The 19890-nt window shown below is 37.7% G+C and overlaps 1 long non-coding RNA gene across 6 annotated transcripts in view; it reads left to right on the top strand.

The window, feature by feature from the left end:
• LOC102062819 (uncharacterized) overlaps positions 1–19890 on the top strand; it is a 119868-nt gene that overhangs the window by 81378 nt on the left and 18600 nt on the right. For 5 of the 6 annotated variants that reach the window (XR_012580061.1, XR_012580059.1, XR_003381972.2 and 2 more), the window contains 2 exons: positions 3679–3739; positions 16768–16865. This is a non-coding gene — a long non-coding RNA (uncharacterized LOC102062819). Of the gene's footprint in view, positions 1–3678; positions 3740–16767; positions 16866–17361; positions 17587–19890 lie in introns of those variants that run through there. The other variant, XR_012580060.1, reaches the window with a different exon arrangement.

Here is a 19890-nt window from a genome sequence, read left to right as displayed (position 1 = left end):
AGGTTGCTTGCCTTCTTCAGCATTGCCTCCATATTATTACTGTCCTCTGACTCTAGAAACAGAAGATTTATATTCCCTCATCAGGAGGCTGCTGAGCCTCACTCACTTTAATGATAAAAACCCCTACAAGCTTCACCCTGCATGTCCAGCCTGGAGGAACCTAAATCCTGCTGCAGGCAATCAGCCTCAACATCATTCAAATGCCCAAGCAAAATCTTTACCTTTAGAGGCAGCAGCAACATGCTTCAGCATCCAGAATCACAGCCTGCTGTGGTCTCAACTATTTCTCACCTCACAGCTCTTTCATCAGAGGAAACACTTGAATGAGAGAGGAAGAAATAATTCTTATAAAGACCAGGAAAATTTTCTCTCTCAGCCTCCACTCCTACAAGGCAAAGAGGCATCCAGATGACCCCCAAGTCAAGATGAGCCCCGACTCTTTTGCCCTTCTATCACAGCTGCTATCATCAAAATGAAGGTTGTCAGGTTGGCTTGTTGTTTTCAGGCAGAGCAGTCAAGCTCTGCCTGAAAACAACAAACAACTCAGTCAAACAACTCAGGTGGAGTTGTTTTCTTGGCAGAGCAGTCAAGCATAGTGCTGCTCTGATGGCTACACTGCACACAGGACACAAAACCAACTCCAACACTGTTCCCTTGCTTTGTGCTTGTGAGACCTCTTGGAATGAGAGGAGATGTTGACACAGAGACACTGTCTCAGCATCTAATGCAAACACCTGCTGTGGATACCCTGTCTTTATTTTTTCCCCAAGAAAGTTTTTTCCTTCAGCCCAAGGTCTTGATTTGTCTTGACCAGGGGTCATCCTCAGAGGCCTGTCTCCCTGAAACAAATTGGCACATTATTCTCATCTTATTCCACCTGGAGAAAATTTGGCAAAGACCTAGATTTGGCAAGCAGAAAGCAAAAGTCCAACTTTGCCCTTTTAAATGACATTTTTAACTTCCATGGAAGAATTCCAGCTAGGCAATCTACCCCAGAGTTTCTATTTGCTCCGTGCAAGATAAAGCTACTGCAAACATAGTAAGCAACTTGTGTTATTCAGCTGAAAATTACATTTTGGGGACAAGAAAATAAAATAAACTTGTTGAAAGATTGACTCTGCAATGTTCTCTGCAGAAATGAATGGCAAGTGAATAGCCCTGGCACAAAGACACCATGGGCAGATTGCATGGAATGCCGGATAAGGACACTAGATGTGCACACAGATGAAGAATTAATAGGGTTTATAAATATATTCTGCCAGTCAAACAATATTATCTTTAATTTCAGCTGCAAAAGGGGTTTGCATGCTACACATGTCTTTTTATATTTGTGAGTGCTAAACCTGTTTTAGTAGAATGGACGGGCATGCATTTCATATTTTGGTAGTAAATTAAGCAATGACTAATTTTAATTCCCCAGGTACTCATCCAAAAAGATTATTGGGTAACTTAGGTCCCAATATTACTTTCTAGATGCATTCACTTCATAAACTTACTCTTTCTTGAAATCCTTGCAATCCTTTGTGGTTTTTCAGTGTTAAATGCTTTTTGTTTGTTTGTTTTTCTCCATCTCAAGAAACTAGAGTTTTGGGATAAAGAAAAGGGAATTTTTATATAAAGAAATCATTATTCTTGTGAAATAACTAGGGCTTTTTGTTTGCTTTTTTCTTTCTTTTTTATGAAGAGATTCTGCTCAGATTTCTTTTAGAAAAGATTTGTTTGAATTCACAATGAAAATATTATTCATACATGTTTTAAAGGAACATCATTTTTGGAATGATAATTGGAATGGTTTTCCTGTGGAAGAACTACCCCAAGCAGGTATCACAACTATGCCAAATACATTCATTACAATCCCTCTTGAGAGAGATTCAGCCCCCATCAGGCAAAAACTCGAGAAAAATAAAGACTGTTTAAACAAGCAATCTGCTTGGTGTTTATCTACACATGGGCACGCATGCCTAATATTCCTACTGACAGCCACTTATCTTTTCCCTACTTATTCTTTCTGGTGCTTCATGTTAGTTTTTTTTTTTTTTCATTATATTTTTCCAGTTGTATCCCAAGTTTATTATGTGATTTATAAGCGAAACCATGATCTCTGATCTAAATAATCTTCATGCTGAAAAGAACACTAGACTAATATGCCACAGGATACTGAAACACTTCACTGATTGCTACAATAAAAGTCAAAAGGATTGATTGTGTAAGAATTCCTTCAGGTCATTAGATTGCTGTGGCAGGTGCTGGTTTATTTGCAAATTCCAACAAAAAAAAGCTGGTTTCTAGCAATATAAGTTTGTGAGGATAGGAAAATTACAATGCTTGAAATATTTCTGCAATATATGTCAGCTACTTCATTTTCATGGGTTGGACTGTAATATATTGTTTTGGGGAACAGAGAGGACAAAGTGCTTGCCAACATTTCTGAAGAGTTTGATATATACATTCAAATCTAAATACAAGATTATCTTGATGAAGTTCTGGAACTTGATAAGATTATTTTTATTGAGGTTAAATTAATGTGTCTGTGTGTATACATGCATGTACTTATGAACATCTATATATTCAAGTGGGCAATTCCATCTGGTTTCTATTTCTATTCTTTGGTACAAAGACCTGGTGGGATAGACCTATGAAGGGAAAATGAATTAGATGATGTTTGTCAACATCATATGACTAAACTCAGAAGATGAAACAGAAAGAAAAAATATCTTCTCTAAGTTGACCTCCTGTGTTCATCACATCATCTTAACATGTTCATAAAAACATTGATTACAGTGTCTGCTCTCACACATGGTTCTTTCTTCCTCTCCTTCCTTCTATCCCCATGCAAGAATCTGGGGGTTGAACCGAGTTACTTTCCAATTGTTGTTACTCTGTGATATGCCAGACACATTTTCTCAGTGAGACATATCAAGAAAATGCACCTGTTTAATTTAAACGTAGAGTACCTTAGTTCTTGTGAGAACATGTTCTGCAATCTTTCAGAGACATAAGAGAACATGTAATAGGGAAATAAAATTTAAATAAAAGTTTAATCATTGAAACACTGAGAATGACTCCAATAATCATCTCATCTCCATATCACACCTTTAAAATCCAAATGAGACTAGTATGTGTACCAAGTGACACACTAGATGAGGAAATTACAGTAACTTCAGGATCTGAGTGCCATTAGAGTGAAGTTTGAGGGGTGAGATTTGGTAGCATGGACTCATATCCATAAAATCGTGGCAGCACTAGAGTATGCTCAGCTCTAAAAAACTGGGAAGACTGGTAATGTCTCCTGAACTCAGAATTAGCCTCACTGGTCTCTCTCTGAAGTTTAGCAAGATGAAGTGCATCTTTTTCCAATATCGCAGATGGTTCTTGTACAATTCCTATAACATCCTTCAGTCTCCTATTCCCTTCCCGCTTTTCCTTCCAAAATGCCACTGACTATGAATAATTTAATTTGCCTGCCAGAGTTCTCCATCACTTTCTCCAGCCTTATGAGAGTAACTTTCTAACACTGTATTTCAATGTCTCCTGGCAGAATATTTTCCATCTGCTTTTTAGATGTGTGAGTGTGGGAGGGGCAGAGGAGGCTGGGATGGCGGGGGTGGTGTCAAGGAACAACGCCAAGACATACTGCTCTCGTTGAAATGATCTACTGCTTCCTTTCCGTTTCCACAGGTCTTGGTACACTGCTCTCACTTCTCTTCTGTGAGGCTGCTGTTCTTCACTTCTTCCTGAGGTAAGGATATGAAGGAAAGAGGAAAAAAAGTCAACTTCTCAGTGCATAACTTTCAGAGTGTGTTTAGATTGGAAAAGTCTGTGAAATAAAGCTTTTATTCCATTATCCTGGGCTTTTCGTCTCAGTTAGCATTCTAGCTTGCATGAAAAGTATTTGAAGTATGAGCACTGATCTGAATGGACAGAGGGAACCGGGCAAGAACGTGGGCACCCACAAGGGAAGGGAGCTGAACTCCATCTCTGACAGAGATCACTCTGGGCATCGCTCTAGGAGCAGGGAGAACACGGAGATTCTGGTTATCACAAAGTGTAAATAACATAAAGCTATAGCTGTTCTCCAAGATACTGTTAATAGGAATAACACAAGGTTATTTGCCATGTGGATTTTAAAGGGTTTGACTTTACAATGAAAGAATCACAACAATGAACTTTTTCCTCTATTTGAGCTGGGAGGACCTGATAAATCTTAGGTCATCCCTACACCTAGACATGCCTTTGAATTGGTTTTCTGTGACAATACATAAGTAATGGGAATCTGCAAGAGGCATCCTGAAGCAGTCTTTAGGATTGCATTGAAGTACAGTTATATAATAAGAAGCAGCAATTTGGATTAGCTCATGAAAGTCAAGAAACATGACAGCAGGCATTATGCTTAAAGTGGAACTTATTAATGATAGATTAAATAATGCAGTATCCTGTTCTTCTAAAAGGCTATTCAGGCAGTTTGATGCCTGTGGCTATGCCTGGTGTGGTGCACCCCATCACATTCAATCACAGATGCTCAGTCCGGCTGTGCAGGGACTTTATGTAAATAGAGACCTCTTGGAAATCCCACCCACCTTTGCCACAAGCCAAGGAACAGAACTCATTCTGTGGTGCAATATTAGATCATGGAAACAGAATGCAGAAACCTTTGTGCAGATCTGCTGCTGACATGCAATGTGGAAAATGGCTGCTGATTGCTCCATTTTCCTTGTGATCTTGTGCATTCCTTTCTTCTGAATTCTGCCAAGTGCCATGACAATTAATCTAAATTATATAGCTTCTCAGTGGGTAATTGATTATTACATATAGTAGCATTTTATGCACATTATGTGTTTTCTTTAGTAGGTAGTAGTTTGAGCTGTATGACTGACAGGGAGTTGGATGAGAATTTCCCAGTCTTGAGAGTTGCAATGTAAAATTATCTCACTTAGATGTTCATGGGATAAAGACATGACTTTTTCTTTTGTTTCTAAAATCAGTAAAGCTGAATTATGCTCTTCTATGGCAAAGTAGAAAACTTAAGTTACTGATATCTATTTGTCAGTGTTATACTGTGGATATATCACCACTTTTTGTCTCCATAGTCTTAGATGAGTTTCACAGATGAAAATCTATATGCAGCTGCGTAATTAATTTATACTTTGTCAAAGTTAGGAAAAGATTTGAATGGCAATTCAGAAGAATCTCATGCAATGCTTAAGTTAGATCATTGCTCCATGTACCTTACAGTGTGTACAAGACAAAGACTGAAATCTACAGCTTTGTTCTATTTTGCATTAAATTGTAGGGTTCTTTTTTCTTCTTCTTCTTTTTGAGCATATGCCACCAAGCATGCTAATGAACCAGTCAAAGAATCAGCTGTACTAACAGTTAATGAGAATTCAAAGAGATTTATTTAGCCTAGCATCATCATTTCAGTGAAGATTCAAAGAGGATTAATTTGATTTATGTCAAAATGGAGGAATCTTTATATAATCTGCAGTCAAACTTTCATGAATATATTTATTCAGACTTGCAAAGTTCTTAAAATTCATGTGTAAAAGGCTATGGGAGAGAAGACAATATTTATTTATATGTAAATCATTCTTTTTGTGCATAAAATCTATTTTAGGTTTCAAATGTGTGTATATCTCCACTTTGCAATGCTTGGGAATTTGCAGGATAAAATGTGGAGCTTTTGAAATCAATGAGTTTTTTATGTGATTATAATGGACTCCAATATTCATTTTAAAAAATCCGATGGGCAGACACAGGTAAGAAAAGATTATACAGCATAATTCTTAAGGGCACTCTACCATACCTCAAAGAAATGCTTTTCTGGAATGCATATCACACATACAGAATGCACATTAGTGTGTTATCAGCATTTCATTGCTCTCTTTGGAAAAGCTGCATGACTCACATACCCAAGTGAAAAACTCGTGCTAATAACGTCATTTCCATGCATCAAAATTTCACATACAATTATATTGAGCATGGAAAAGACAGCTAATTTTAAAACCAGCAAGATTTGTAAGTGTATCACTGTTCCTCAAACCCCAAATTACCATTTCCAGGAACTGTGTATGGCATTAAGTGGCTTTTCATACACCATTTCCATGGCTGTTCATGCACTACTGCTTTCACACAGTGACCCCATATCATGTGTGATGATGTTGAATCACAGATGGCTTTAATACAAAAAGCTTTGTGTTGAGCCATTTTCTTCACGTACACATTGAAATCCAAATTATTCATGAGTAACTGTGCTGTTAGACAACTTGGGCTGTCTAAACTCCAAATTCACAAGATTATTTATGCTTGGCCAGAAAAGGAGGAAATGATAGCATGTCGTATCAAATGACCTGAATGGCGTTTACAATGTCCTTCTGTTGTTTCTGATTTGTTTTTTGGTTTTTTTGTTTTGTTTGATTTTTTGTTTGTTTCTTTGCTTGCTTGCTTTTTGTTTTGGTCCCTTTTATTGTTTTATTTTGGTGGTTTTGTTTGTTTTGTGTTGTTTTTAATGTGTTGTCTTGTAGGGCTTTATAAACAATAGGGAGAAGCAGCACATGAATGCAATCTCTTGGTCTGACTTGTTATTTCCAAGACTTTAGGTGGCTATTTCCAAGTCAGTGGATGTTAATCCAAAACCAACTATGAGAAACAAAAGCAGTTTACTTGATCAAAGTGGCTATTGGCAACTTATATTAACGTATAGATTAAGCAAACTTTCAAACTGTGTTTAGGCATATAACATGAGAAAAACAGTAGATTTAGTCTTCTTTGCACCAAAATGTCAGTTTCCCACTAACTTCACAGCATAACACAGACTCTATTTCACTTCAATATTCTTTCATGCTTAGTAAGGATATTTGCTAAAACATTTTGTCTCTGAAAGGACTTTCATGCTCTCTGGCTGTGGCCAGTGTTCTCTGTCAGCCATCATGTTCAGCACATATTAATAATGTTATGCTTCAGTGATAAGAAATTAACATCTTGTACTGTCCAACTCACTCTATGGATCCTGCACAGAACTGTTTAGACATTCAGAATGAAATATTAGCCTTGGCATTGCCTCAAAATAGTGAGGTAGGAAAAATCCATTTTATTCTTAATTTTAAATAGTCACATATATTTACTTTCCATACTAACAGAACTAAGATCTGCAGAGTAATACAACATTCTTGGCCAGAGAAACCTAAAAACCTTTAAGCATGTGGAAAAGATACAAGGCTGGTCCAGTTCAGCTCTCATGGACATCAAAATATATTCTGCCACTGCCATCCATCAGTTGGAGCAGAGTCTGAGGGGCTCTGAACAATTCAAAATCTAAAAAGAAACTTCTGAAAAAAAATTGAAAAAATGAGACAAAAGCTTCTTTGATAAAAGTAGTAAAATCTGTTATCTGTTCCTCCTTAAATGAAACCTTAAAATGAAAGAACATGTTAGGAGATTGAGTTAGAGCAGCAGGATGGAAAAAATCAGGCTTCTCATAAATCACATTAGGCCAGAGCACAACTAGCAATGGCAGGTTTAGACCCACCATAAACAGACTGACTTATCTTGTGATGGAAAGCTGACAAGGCTTTAGCAGGGCAAATCTCACTGGCTGCTTCAGGTCCTTCTCTCCTTTCTAGTCACAGTCTTAACAAAATGTGCAGGAACATGATATATCCAAGACCTCTGCGTTTGTCCTATCTTGTTGTAACTGGCTAACTCATTAGGCAGTTATTAGGTGGTACTGACAGATGAATTCAAATACCTTATTTACTAAAAACCCAGCTGAAAATAGGATTGTAACAGTGCTCTTTAGGTGACAGTCTCAGCATGATTTTAATTAAAGGGTAATTTTGGTACATAGCTATACAAATAAGCAATCAGGTTATTCTAATGTGATTTAAAAGGAAAGAAGACTCCATTGCACTGAAGCAGGAAAAACATTCTGCACAGAACAGTTAATAATGTTGGTCTAAATATCATCTGCTACTGCAAAATGCAGGTTCTGTGTTCAGTCAGTTGTGTTATGATAACTCTGTTATGTAAAGTCAGGTCATGTGAATGTAATGCCATTTAATGGGATAGGTTATAAAATCAGCTCTCATCTGAACAAAAATCCATTACAATTTCCCATTCTTGCCTTGACAAGGGATAAAATCTTTGGAGTGGCCTACATATCTTGGCTCTGAACATATGGTATTTCATTTTAAAAGAATGAATTTACTTTTCCTTGGCCCAGAATGTAATTCTAAAAAGCACTCACCTATACCCTTATACTGCAATGTGTATATGTTTCAAATACAGGAAAGTTAGCTGTAAGTGACAGAGCTTGAGATCATTGGGATGGCAGCAATATGGGGCTCAGAACTACTAGTATCTCAGTTATTTACTTTGCTTTTTGGCTTTTACTATCTCATTGAGCCTAATATTTCCTCTGTCACCTGCACCTGTATCAGGTGATATAGTTCTAACTCAGGTAGTTCCTGTTCCATGCAATGCAACAGCATTGTAATCAGTAAAATAAAGGAGTGAAAAATTCCAAAAGGTGGTGTCTTACTCTGCTAAACATGGAACAGCTAAATATGGGAAATAATGTCTTCGCAAACCACATCATTTAACAGAGGTAATTCCCTTTTATTCCTGTTAGCACTGTATTCAAGAAGTGGCATGTTCCCCTCATCCATGCCTCGATGCTTCCAAAGCTTATATCCTTGTCTTGCAAGAAAAAGGAGTGAACTTTACATAACTGACATCATACCCTTCATAGAGTGACCTAGAAGAACCACTTCAGTGTTTTCTTCACAGGATAAGGAGAAAAGAATAATCTTGCACAGAAAAAGAAACACTGGACTGAATTAGAGACCTTGGACTTTTTTGAGTCAGTCTATTCAGAAACTTAGTTTTCCACACATGAGATGTAGAATGTTTCTTCAGGCCTTTTGAAAAACAGATTACTCAAAAAAACCTTAAGTAATCATAATAAAAGCAATGCTCTTAGACCAGTCATGAGCTTGAACTTTCTCAGTGGTTATTCATAACAGAAATTTGAATATTTTTTTCACTGATGTATAATGAAAGGAGTTATGTCATCCTCTAAAAATGTACTATTTTTAATAAAATATTAAATATGATCCTATGCTCTGTAAATAAACTGTAGAAAGAATAATACATTAATTATTACAAGAGATCATCTTCCACCTAATTAACATATCCCTTGAACTTCCTCTTAACATATACTGTAGATGCTATCATGTTGTAATATGTTATTTTTATAATCTGTCCTTTTTCTAGAAGTAAAAATGGGATGAGTACCATTTTGGATATGGAGATTTGTTAGACAAACTCTCTGTAAGGCTTCCCACATAATAATCTTCTTTTGACTTTCAGACTGTGGCCTCACTTTTAAAATACATATGCTGCACATGGAAATATTTCATATCTATTTGGAAGTGAAATGAAAGTATATTTTAACATTTAAAAATGTCAGGATATTCTCTCCTGGTTTTTCTATTTCCTAAATAAATGCAAAGGGAAAGATTCACAGCTGCACTTGTCATCGGGCCAGGAGAGTGACTTTTTCCTTTTTTCCTTTCCTAAGTTTAATGGAAAGCACTATATGATTAAATAGTTTATGAGACTAGGAAATACAATTTGTGATGTCAACCTTTAGATACTGTCCAGTTTCTCTAAGGGGCCTAGAAAGAACTGAAATCACAGTTTAAGGGTATTGCATTTACAATGGATACATTACACAGGATACCAGGATTTCTGGTGTTGCCTGTGGGGTTAGGGAAACCACACTCTACTAACACTCCACTCCCACTTCATTTCACTTGTGTTTGGAAAAATTCATGTGAAGAAAAAGTGTAATTCACCTGTTACAAGTGTTGTTCCAGTCAATCATGTCAGCTTTGCATGACTTGTGCAAACGCACAGTGAAATCCCCATTAATTCAAAATTACAAAATGTTGTCCTCATTATTGTTTTCACAGCTAGACAAAAACAGGAAGGCTGACATTTATGTGTTTTGCTTTAATCTGAGATTTGCTTTCTAGAATCATTTGGAGCCCTATTCAACAAAAATTTTAGGGCCTTAGGCTGGTGTTGGTTTCACTTCCTATAGGACATCAGCTGTACTAGTGAGCTCCAAGATGGTTAGATCTGCTCTGAATTGAGCAAAAAAAGAAAAAAAATTTTGCCAGAAGCATGAATAGTGGATAAATATTTATTCATGAAAATAGACCTTCAGTTTTCACTAAGTCAAGTTAGCTATTACTTTTGTTGTCTATGCTGTAAGTGAATGCATTTACAAGCATGGAAACAAGTCATTCACTTCCTCTCTTTCCATGTTTTGTTTATTATTTTGAACAGTTTATAAAAATTTCTAGGAGCAGTACAACCCTTCTTGGTCTCAGCCTTCAGTCAAATAACAAATTTCGTGAAGAGTAATTGTGTGGTGATTATTCTTCCTAATAGAAAGTACATTATGAACGTTCAATATGTAGATGGGTGTTACTATTCACATTTGATTATCTGCTTCTTTAGCACTCTTTGCTTCTGGGATGCTTTAAAAAATATTTTCTTAATTCTTTGCTTTTCAGTGAATATTTTATGTGGCCTCCTGATTGTGCTTTTTCTCCTTGAAATAAAAAATTAGTCGCATTTCAGAGTCTGAATTTACATTGTTTAGTCAGTCCACCTCCTTGTAGCCTATTGTTTTTGTTGTTTTCTAAATGGTATCCCAAAGAAGGTATTTGAGGGCTGTAATTTTTGACTCATTTTAGTGGGATTAAACACTTTTATGAGTTTATCTTAGACGGCCAAAATATTTTTATTCATTTATAAATATGGTTGTGTGCTTTCACTTAATTCAGTACAAACAGAAACCATTACTCAAGAATTACTCAAGACCAGTGAGTAAACAAAAGTCACAAAAACTTTCTCTGATAAACAGAGCATGAAAGGAATGAAAATAAATGATTGGTGTCTATGTTTGCAAATATGGTTTGAAAGATTCAACAATAGTATTTATGGTTACCATAAGGGAACTCCATGGAGAAAAAACACGGCATTAGCAACGTTGTTAAGCATTTTGAATACATTTCTAGCAAAATTGAGCATGTTTTAAATGTTGGAGTTTTAAAAAGTTTTATTAAAGCAAATTTCTCTGAGGCCTAACCTTGAAGGTTGTCATGTTATATTATTACACTGTATTAAACCTTGTAAGTTTTACTTAAATTCAGAAAAAGTAGGATGTCACATAATACGCAAGAATATATTTTGCTTAAACATTTTTCTGAATAATCTTTGCTCATTTTGGTGCACACTACTCCCTTATATAAATACAACTATTGATGTCAACCATGCTATTACAGGCTTGTCATTATACCCAAGTTGTTGTCCCTGGTGTAGCTTCTGTAGCTGAAATCTACATTTAAAACATTGACCTAGAAAGATAAAATAAATTTTATTTTTGGAAACCACAAAATTTCAGATGTGTTTACAAAATGGGAATACCTATCAGATTGTGCTGATAAGTAGAGACAATGCACACACAGACTACAGGTACTGTATGGGAAGTGCTCCTTGACCACATTGTGACAGTGGAAATTTGGAGAGCTAGTGTGCCTCATTTAGAAGGCCACTTTAATCACTAATACACAGGACTCTAATGAGCAATAAAAGTGCTTCAGATAGACACTAAAAATTTTATGACTACCCTCTACTAGTGCGCTGTCTCACAGATGTTCCTCTCTACATGGAGAGAAGCAGAGATAAGTCCTTATAGTGACAAACTCCTTTAATGTCTGTCTATATATAAGTTTATCCAGTTATTTATAAAACTATATAAGGTTTCTAAACTATATTTGTATCTCTTTCTCTCAGCAACCATGCCTTCTGCTATGGTGAGGTGATAGTTGATACCCAAATAAATCCTATTTGCTATATTCAGCCCATCTTTATTTTTGGTTTCTTAAAACTAATGGCTATGGGTCTCATCAGTTTGACCTTGAAAAAGCCTTCTACTTGCCTCAAAGGACAATGCAGATATGATGTGCTTATAAAAGGGTAACAGAAGTTAGCAATCAGGGACCAGAGATGAATCAGAATTCAAGATTTCGTATTATAAATGAGGTGGAGTTGTGGTCAATATTTTACTTCTCATTGGACAAAAAGTCAGGAAAGACATATTCTAACTCTTCCACCATCTCTCTGCAACTAAAAGTGTGCTACAGATTCTGCTTGTTCAGTGCTAAATTTGGACAGAAAATGAAAATAATCTCATCTAACTTTAGACCACTCCAGTGAAGATGCCAGAACCAAGCTGGTCCCCCCAGGCCCCGTTTACAGGCACGTAGACACAGTCAGGTGAGGCTCACAGGCTTTGTATGAGAGGGATGTTCGCTGATTATCCAACTTGCAGTTATTATCTGCACAGGTTTGGAGGAAGTCTAGTCTCAAACCCCGATTTTCAAGCAGATATCATCCTCACTGTGTGCTGGAGCTAATGGAAGTTGCAGACATTCAGCACAACTGAAAACCTGAGTTCATTTCTGATATACATAATTTGCAATGATTCTTCTGTGGCCAGGCTGGAAAAGCACTCTGATCTGTTACCAGAAATATGTTACAGAGGAAGCTACAAAAATGAAGATTTAGATCTTAACTCAGCCACAAAACTATTTTAATAGTTGATAAACTCTGTAACTATTTCATAACCTCAAGTGTATTTATGACTTCTGAGAGATGATCAGAGTTTATATGGTGGTGGGATCTATAGAAGAGTCTACAAATAAACAAAGTTGATAATCAGCTAATTCTTTGATTGCAAATTTCAGCAATTTTGAACATTTAAAATGCATTCAAAAGTATAGGACTGCATTCAAGTTTACCTTAAATACTGTCCATCTGTGGTTGCTGAAGTCTATTCAGGAAAGGATTCTATCTGAAAAACAAATGCAGTAAAAATGCAGAGCACTGGGAGGTTTTAGAGATCTATCTATTTTTAAATTTCATCTTCCTCTAGTAGATCTCATTTTTAGGACATAAAATGATATACCAGATATATCTTTTAAAAAATGAAACATTTCTTTTTGTCAAAGCAGTAGACGTCAAAGTAGAAAGTGCTGTGCATGTGCATAGAGGATAGAAAAAAGGGATGGAAATATTTTTGACTTCAATCTCTAGAGAGTCCTGTTTAATATCTGCTAAAGGTTTTATAAGAGGCTTAAGAAAGGGTTAAGAGAGATCATAGACTGACTTGAAGGAAAGGAAGAAGTGGAGCCAAGGCAGTGCCTCATCTGTGGCATGACATGATGGAACATGGCACAAATTGAAGCAAAGGAAAACTTCCTCTCTCATGATTCTGGAAAATAATAGCTTTCCTCACTTATGAGATTGTGTCTTGAGTGTAACTAGGACTTCCCAATGTCAGCAAGAAAAAGAGACCACAATCTCCTTTTGAAAATTTGTTTACAGTGGTGATGTCAGGTTAAATTCCACTTCCATTGAAAGGAAAATACTGAGGATATTGGAACACAGCTTGGGGTTTGAGGTGCTAAGATGACTAGAGAGTAAGAAACCTAATTACCTCAGATCTGGGTGGACTGTCTGCATGATGATACTTATCCTCAGCACAAACCATGAAAATAACAAATAAAAACTTGTTCTCTTTTGCCCTGCAAAGCTATTTATATATTCAGATTATTCTTTTACAGATGTATGATCGGAACAGGATATCCTGGACTAATTTCAACAGACTACATTGTGATGCTAGAATCCATGTGAATGCATGGATTCTTGAATATTAAAAAAATCCAACTCTTTCCATCATGACAAAAAGTAGCTAGTAGCTATTTCACAAGACAGAAATACTTCTGAGAATGGTTGCAGCATCTCATTATATTGGATTGGGAAAAGCCCACACATGAATTGAAATGCTTCAATGGAGTGGATGCTAGTGAGCTATAAGATCTTTTCCTTTGAGTTTTTTTCCAAGCAAACAGTGTAGCAAAGGAGGAAACTAAAATATAAGTGAAAATCAGTATTCTATGTTCAGCTGCTGCAGCTTACATATATTTGACCATGAATTACAAACAAAGAAAAACTTTCTTACCATGTGAGCATGGTAAAATATTTGAAGAATTAGGGCAGAGAATTTCCGACCATGGAAATATTAAAAACTCAGTAAATCTTTTACCAGCCTGGTGTAACTTGCCTACACTTCAAGCAGAGTTTGGACTAGATGCCCAGTAGACATCCCTTCCAGCCTCATTTATTCTATGATTAGAAAGGTTGGGCATTGATTCTACACCTAAGGCAAAAACCATCAACTTCAGGGCAGAAATCAGAGTGAAAAGCAAGACAGATTTCTGCAAGCAGAATATGTCATACAACGAAGAAGTTTATTTTTGAAATTATTTCTCCCAACAGCTCTAAGAAATAGAGGTAAAAACACTTACCTTCAGGTCAAAGGTAAATTTCCACTTTAAGTTTGAGACATTCACTACTTACTTAAAGTTATGCTAATAGATAAAAGACACCAAAATAGACTCAATGCTTTACCTTTAAGCTAGAGGTAGATGAGAAAACACCAGTCTTTACAGTTGCAGGTTTTCCATGAGAACAGAAAGATGAAAATGAAAAACATTAGGAGCTGAATTGTTTCTGGAATCCCATAAGGTTTGAATTCTGATTAAGGCAGAGGTACAATAAAGACTTGACTTCAGTCAAACAATTTCACATTTTCCTGATGCCTTCTCTGGAACAAACTGGCAAGATACAAATTGGATGGGTAGGAAATTTGCACCCAGGCTGCACACATAAGATGATCAAAGGTTTTTACCAGCCTATCACAAGTAGGATTCCCTAGGGGTCGATATGAGGCCGCACACTGTTCAACATCTTCCAAAATGGTCTGGACAATGAGACAGAAAGTACCCTCACCTAGTTTGCTGATCACACTAAACTGCATGGTAAGGTAGACAGAAGGAAGAACCATCTTACAGAGTATCCTGGGCAGGTTGGAAGAGTGGACTGGCAAGAATTTAACAAAGACAAGTGGGAAGTCCTGCAGCTGGAAAGAAAAATTGAAAGAGTCCAGTATGGGTCAGGATTTGCGTGGTGCACAGCCAGCCTTGCTGAAGGGGACCTGGTGCAGGATGAACAGGAGTCAGCAGTTCACTGCTGCAGCAACAAAGGTAAATCAGATCCTGGGCTGCATCTGCAGGGGCATTGCTGGAAGGAGCAGAGATTGAATCGTCCCACTCTGCTCAGAACTTGTGAGGCCGCACCTGGAATGCAGAGTGTAGCTTGGTGCCTACAGTTTGAGAAAGATGTGGACAGACTAGAAAGAGTCCGAATGAGGCTCTCACAGTTGGTCAAAAGGCTGAAGAACATGCACTGTGAGGAAAGACTGAAGGATTTGCTTTGCTGGGAGAAGAAAAGGCCTAGGGGGACTTTATCACAGTACTCTGGTAGTTAAAGGGCAACTGCAAAGAGGAGACACGTGGAGAAGACAGGGAGCAACTATTACAAGTTGCAGTTTCATGTCTCTATCAGAAAGAATTTTTTTTCACTGAGAACAACTGATCACTGGAACAATGTCCCCTTGGTAGAGCCCTCATTGTTGAAGGTTTTCAATACACAGTTGGATAGGGTGCTATAAAACCTCGTCTTGGCTCTCTTTCCCATGCAAGATTGGACCACATGACCTTTCAAGGCCTATTCAACGTGGGATATTCTGTGATTCTATGAAAGAGGAAGAGATAAAGCATATTTAACACTACTTGGAATGCACCTGTGTGTTAAGGCATTACTTCATCAGGGAGCATGTGGTCAACAGCTGATTTAAGCAAACTTGACCACCTGTGACCTGTGGTTAATGCCTATACTGACTGTTCTTCACCAGCTCCCAGACTCACTGAACTATTCTCACACAGCAACAAGCACACATTCACCCTTGAAATAACTTTCCTTTCAGTTGCTTCCCTGGCACTAAAACTGCAAACAAAAAGACTGTCTTTCCAACACTTCTCTCACTGCCAATTCTCCTACATAGGTTACAGGAGGAAAGTTTCCCTGGGTCAAGTGTGGAGAGGAAGAGATTTAATAAAAAAGTGTGGAGCTGTACTGGAAGAACTGACAATCTGGAAGGAAAGGAGAAGAGAGTTAGCAAATATTGATTCATGTTCCTCTCTGTCTCTTGGTACTGAACACAGTAATCTAAAATCTCTGTTTCTTTATTGCCTGGAAACTGTACTGCCCATATGTCCCCAGCTCATGGCAGAAGCAGAGCTAAACAGGAGATAATTTATCTTTGCTGTTCCACTCTCAGCTCATGCTGCCATGATAGTATAAAAATATTTAAAGATCTATGGTATTCCTTGCTCTGACATGTGTGCCATTACAATTGGAATACTTTATGACATTTCAGCTGTTCCCTAGTAGGAAAATCTTACTTGAATTGAATGCTATACATCACTCAAGTGGAAACCACCTTCCTATATGTTACTAATAGAGTTGCATTTTGCTATGAAATTTTTTCATCTATCTTTATTTTTCTGTAGGAGAAAGATATTCTTCAATGTCTAAGAATCTCAACAAATGATTCAAAATTATTGTTAAGGAATCACAATGTGATATATTGCAGTTTGCTAACCAGGGAAGGAAGTTCTTTGTTCTATGGTGGCAACTTTCTGATAACCTTCGCATGTTGCTTATAGTTAAAAAAAAACCAAACAGAAACAACAAAAAGCTTTTGGGTTTATTTATTTATTATTCTTACAGAGGACTGAACCATCCTGAAGGGATCCTGTCGCTTTCTGAGTGAATTACTTCTGATATCTCACTTGTAATCTGAAGCATGGAACCAAGTCTCATTTCAGGCAAGTTTTACTAATTGTTTCAATGGACTAAATATAAATTGCATGAAAAAAGAAAAGGTTGGGCAGCAAAAACCAAGCCTTTCTACTGATATGAAGGCTTAGCCTTCTGCTGGACTTGTTCTCATAGATTGCACTCAGGAGTCTGGATGGTTTTGTGGGTGACTTCTCTTTCCATTTCAGACATTTAAACTCCCATTTGAATGAGGTTTGGTGTAGTGAGCTAAAGCAGGTCAGACTTAGTGCATTTGAACATTTGAACAGTGTAACAGAGTCCCACCTTCCTGTGCCTCTATGTAAGAGCTGAGGAACATGTCCCAAGACCTGGAGGTACTCAATGTCCCCAGACCTGACAAAGGGAAGGTTGGGTCTCTGATACAGAAATCACCGAACCTCCTGTTTAAATGATGCTAAGCCTCCTCAGTTACCTTGAGACATTTCAGAGTTAAACTTTAAATTCATCTTTTATATCTTATTAAACTTTTTTTTTTTTTCATAGAAGAAGACTGGATATTTGAGGTTTAGTTCAACTACTGTAAGCCAGGGACAATCAAAACCATATATTGTGATGCTTCTCAAGTTTTCTTCCTAATTTATGAAGACTGTGTGGGAGAAGACAACAATCTGTACTCAGGAGAAATGCAGTGAATCAGCCTGTTCCTTATGGTGAAATGTTCTTTTAAGCAGCTGCTGTACCTTGTAGAAATAAAAAATAACAACAACAACAAACAAACCCCAGATTCCACTTTAATAAACCTCAAAAAAAATTAAGCTCTTGTTCTTTAAAATATGGCACTACTGTCTACAGTCTTAATGAGATATTTGTTATTGTTTGGAAACACAGCATAATGCTACTTCCCTTTCTATTTGGCTGTAGAAGCAAGGGTTATTAATCACACTAGACTATTATGGAAATTAGGGAAAGCACAGAGAGGGAATGGTGCAGAGACCTATTGTCTCAGGGAAGAATCTGGGAGGGCCTCTTCCCTAAGGATCCCCATATGCAAAAAATGATGGTTGAGATGCCTTTTTAGGAAACTGAGAGTATTTTCTGCATAGCCAGCTGGCCAGCTAGAGTCAGAGAGAGCCAAGCACAACCCTCACTGTCTTCTATCAGTGCTGAGCAGAATGCCTGTCAGCAATAACCACGACTTGCCTTGCTCATTGACTGTGCAAGACAGAAGAGGTGAAAGAACAGGTGCTTATGCACACAGAGTCGCCTGGAGAAATGGTGATCAGTTTAATTTGATCTGAGTTGTTTATCACTCTTGGTCCCTACTCTGGGAAGTAAAGGACAGTATGGAAAGGAGCTGGTAAACTCAGTGACAGCATAGAGTGATGTCTGTTCCTCTGTACCTTTTCTGGAACAGAAACCAGCTGAGGATTTGCAGAGATATCCTCAATGTAGAGGATGGTCAGCTCTGATTTTTGGCCTATATTAACTATCTTACTGTCATTGTGCTAAGAGCATAACAACATGATTTTATAGGTCTGGGAACTTGATGTAAAACCTGAGGAACATTGGGATTATGTTACACAGGAGACTACTTGGAAGGGTCATGTACTCTGACATCTCTTCTACTCATTGTGAGAAACCCTGGAAATATTAAAACCATCACCACTGATGCCTCTGATGGGCACAGTCCTCTGTGATTTATACTCTTTGAAGGCACAGTAAGATAATGTTCCTTTGTGCATTCCCATTTCACTTTCTAGTCTGATCAGATACAACAATGGCCCAGAAAATCTGACAACCTCAATAACAACTGTTCCTGTTCACTGTGCACATCTGCTACAAGTCTCAAGGGACTTCTAAGGCTTTGGCCATCAGTGACTCCATTCCAGATTGTTGTTATGACTACACATAATTGCATTTTAATTTATATGAGGAGAAAGCATTTCAAGCTTTTGTTTTAGTGACAAATCTAGCCTTGGTCACTCTGCCTTACATGGTCATTGCAGCCACAGGGGGATTCATCAGCCAAAGAAAGCCAGGTCCTACCATCCACATGCCAGAGACCACCAAGAACTGCATGTTCATACTCAGAACTATTTCTTGGCTCCCTGGCAACTGTTGCATGAGGTACAAACGACTGATGGAACTAAATAGAAAATGGCCATTCAACATTTCATAGAATCATACAGTCATTTAAATTGGAAACTTTATGATCAGGATTTGGCCACGTAGGCATCTTCCTAGCTCATGTTCAGCTGGCTGTTGATCAGGACTGACAGGTCCTTTTCTACTGACCAGCTTCCCAGCCACCCCAGCTTGTTGTGCTGCATGCAGGTGTTGTGGCAGAAGGGCAGGACCTGGCACTTTGCCTTTTTGAACCTCATATGATTGTCCTTGACCCATTGATCCAGCCTATCCAGATTTCCCTGCAGGACCTTCCTCACCATGAACATTCCTGCCCAGCTTAGTGCCATCTGCAAACTTACCAAGGGTGCCCTCAATCCTCTTATCCAAACCATTGATAAAAATATTGAACAGCGATGACCCCACAATACAAACTGTGTTGCTGGGAACACAATTTGTGACTGGCCACAAACTGAGTGTAGCTCCATTCACCACCATCTTCTGCCACCCAGACAGTTTGCAATCCTGCTAGGAGTGCATGTGGCCAAGCCATGCAGCTTTTCCAGAAGAATGTTGAGGGAGGCAATGTCAAAGGTTTTACTAACATCTGGGTAGAATAGTCATCCACTAAGGAGGTCATCTTGCTGTAAAATGAGATTGCGTTTGTTGTTTTTGCCCTTATTCTTCCCTAGGCAGAATTAATTTTACCTAAAGAAGGACCTACACATTTGCAACACTTTTGACCCACTCCCAGCCATCCTTCAAATACACTTTTGAGGAAACCTAGCATCAAGCAGCACGAGCTAAAACACACTTTACACAGAATAGGTTCTATCTTGCAACAAAATACAAAATCCTATCTCACAGAACACATTTGCAAAGCCATATAGGACTTGTCTAATTCAGTAGAAAATAGGGACTAAGGCATACCTACAAATCCCATTTGGT

The sequence above is a fragment of the Zonotrichia albicollis genome, chromosome 4 (assembly GCF_047830755.1).
Source record: "Zonotrichia albicollis isolate bZonAlb1 chromosome 4, bZonAlb1.hap1, whole genome shotgun sequence".
Taxonomy (NCBI): domain Eukaryota; kingdom Metazoa; phylum Chordata; class Aves; order Passeriformes; family Passerellidae; genus Zonotrichia; species Zonotrichia albicollis.
This window is presented reverse-complemented; position numbering and strand designations above follow the sequence as displayed.